A 3464-nucleotide genomic window follows, 5' to 3' on the forward strand; every position below is an offset into this window, starting at 1 on the left:
CCCCAAAAAAAATCTTTTCCGAAAAATAATTTTACTCACCAACCAAACATGAGAAAATAAGTCAAAAATCAACTTGTTTTCCAGGAAAACATTTTCCTGCATACCAAACACACCCTAAGTTATGATCATTACTTGAATGAAGTGCATTTGTGCGACGGCGGTGAGTATTCCCCCGACCTTTTTCCTTTTTCCTTCTAAAATAATTATGTACTACTAAACTGACAAACTCTACTAACTTATTATAATTACGGACTTAGTTCATTAGTCACAAACTAAAATTAATTATTTAAAATCACCCGTCAACTTAAACAATTGTAATTAACAAATAGCTTCAAAAAAATTTCAAACCAACTTCATCGACGAATCAAAATTGACTCAGGCAACTATTGGAAGGGTAATCTTTATGATAATTTTCAAAAATAATTTTCCGAGTCATTACAATATCATGATCTAAATGAAAATTTGTATCTTGTTTATAATTTATTCTATCATTATCTGATACATATATATGCTCTAATCATTTCATTTAGTTATATCATGTGTGACAGGCAGCAAAGCGTGACAAATTACAAGCAAAATCACTCTCACTCTCATATACCACTTCCATACTTACATATCTGCCACAATAAGAATCATATTATCCTTTTTCACTAGTCATACCATCTTATGCTCTAATATTATCTATTCAAGCGGCTATCCCTTCTATTTGAATCTTGTACCATTCTTTCATTTTTAGAAATTTCATTCATTTCTAAATCTAAAAATTAGACACGATTTGATCTTCATAAATTCAGAGATATGTAGGCGACTTAAAATCAAAGTCTCGGTCACACAATTTTCACAACTTCACATCATTTCATTTGGTCCTAGTGACACCTTTCCGATAGTCAGAGAAAATTAGCTACTTAGTCTACGCCTTTGCCCATCAATTATGTGTCAATTATAGCTCATTTTATTAATTATGACCCAATAAATTTCATATCTGAAATCCCATCTTTAATCACAACCGTCTATCACATCTTTATCAATATCCAAGACTCAGCCTCAGTCGTTCATCTTAATGATGCAATGGTCCAGATTTGTTAACCCATTTCTTTCCTATTTTAAACCAATACACCCTAACCGTAATAACTTCATTATTTCTCCATTTTCAAAAAGACCAGCATCGAACTCTTCCCTTTCTTTTCCTTTCACTACCCAAAATCATTGTGATGGCCAGCGGACCACCATAAACACCACTGTCTTGCCATCTCCAGCGGATGAAACCATCATGCAATGTATAACCACCACCGATGTACCCATATCCCTCACGACGTCACTCAAGTTAGACTACTAAGACTGTTGTGTATCTCATCATTCTCTCTCTTCTTCTATTCTCCATCAAGGTTGAAGGACATCATTGAAAAGAGCATTGTTGCTGCACCACTCCATCGGTGAGGGCAAAATGATTAGCGCACGCACTAGAGAACTCCGTTCAGCAGTAGTACTACACAACGCCACCAGGGTGTGCAAAAGACTATCGGCGAACCTCCTCTCTATCTCTCTCTCTCTGCCTTATCATCATCGCCAGCGAGATGCCAATGTAATCTCCATCTTCACTACCTTGTCAACAACAAGTATGTTACTGCTACAATGAACCGACAAAATCAAGCTCCAAATGGATCTGAAAAAATGATAATCAAGAACGGAAAAGTACCGCAATAATCGTATTTATTATTTCAAAGTACGGGTGTTACAATCTCTATGATTCTTGTGAATTCACCTTTTCGGATAACATTCAAGGGCTCTTGAGCTTGATCTTGAATTTTTAATTTGTTCTTGGACTTAATCTTTGATTCAAAGGCCTTTGGAGCTTGTACTTGAATCTTTGATAAATTTGAACTTAAACTTAAATTTGATCTTGACTTTATACTTGAATTCAAGGGCTTCGAGCTTGATCTGAAATTTTCACTACAACAAATTTCGTCTAAGATCACACCAAATCTAGACAACGCTTAAAAAGTGTCGCCAAAAGTGCCTAAGGGAACGCTTTCAAGGCGTAACTTTTGTATACGATTTTTGGCCACCAAAATTTTCGCAACACTTTTAAAGTGTGCTCTTTGTAATTATTGGCTACACATTATAAGCGTTCCCAAATAATAAAATAATTGGCAACACTTATTTATATATATGACCACACTTTTAAGTGTGCTGTAGTTGAAACTCTAAAAACAACACTTTACAAGTGTGCCCTATTAAGTCTAAAAAAAAAAAAAATTTACCTAAAAAAAATATATTCCCCCTGTATATCTATTTTTCCCCCGATTTCTAAAAAGCAAGAGTGCCCTAATTTTGTTCTGGCATTTTTTCTTTCTTTCATACGGGTTTCTCACGGTGCCTCTCAACTATTCATCAATTTTATCACGCATCTGAAGGGTATCTTCAATGAAATCACTTCTTTCGGTTTGTCCATTTCTCCATGGTAAAGCACGGATTTTGGTTTGTCGATTTCGCGATTGAAAAACACTAATTTTGATTTGTCAATTTTTGGCAGATCTGTTTGAGTTCAACTAATAAATAATTTGAAATATTGTAGTTAGCAATGGCTAAGGACCTGAGGTTGCTTTCTTTAAGAAGCTGGAGGGCCTTCAACCTTGTGAGGTCTCAGAACTAAAAGATGGCACTCACATATTCGCTGTTTATGGTTGAAGCTACTTATATTGCTAAATAATTGTTTTTTGTTGCTGCAAAACACCTTCTAATTCCTGATTGATTGTCCAATGCTAAATCCTCAAGGCTGAATTTTGATCTGATTTCTGCAGGAGATAATTTCTTCAAGCCAGCTACTTATATAATTGAGGCTCTTTGTGCCTAGTTATATGAGGATACTACTGTTAAGCTCAAGGAAATCTAGGTTCAGATTTTGAGGAAGAGAAATGAGCTTCGGCAGTTTGAAGTTGAATATAGAAAGGTTTACTTCTGAACAATATTTATCATCGGTGATCGATTGTTTCAGATATGCTCATTGTACTATTTTCCATGTGATGTTAATATGCATTGGCACACTTCCAGGAAGTAACCAACATATACAACCAAGAGAAGTTGTCTGTGAGTTTCTGCTGCTAGTCTCATCGTCTAAATATCATTTTCATAAATGTGCTCGTATTGAGATGTTAATTCCCTTCGAAGTTCTTCAAGTTTATTTCTCATGAAAAAATTAGCGACTCGAGAATAGTTAATTAGAATTTAGAGCTATCATTAATGCATCTCTTTATTGTTTAGATGCTACTTTGCTTAGTTCCTTCTATTACCTGATTGTTCCTTTGCACTGATTAAATATTGTTGTTTGTAAAGGTTGATGAGATGCTGAAACAAAGAGACAACATCCACTCTTCATTCACAGTTTCAAGGTCAATTGCTAATCTAAGTGGCAGTGGGAGTGGGCATTTCAGTAATGGAAGTAGCAGTAAAGTTCTTGGCGAAGA

This window comes from Solanum stenotomum, chromosome 7 (genome assembly GCF_019186545.1).
Source record: "Solanum stenotomum isolate F172 chromosome 7, ASM1918654v1, whole genome shotgun sequence".
Taxonomy (NCBI): domain Eukaryota; kingdom Viridiplantae; phylum Streptophyta; class Magnoliopsida; order Solanales; family Solanaceae; genus Solanum; species Solanum stenotomum.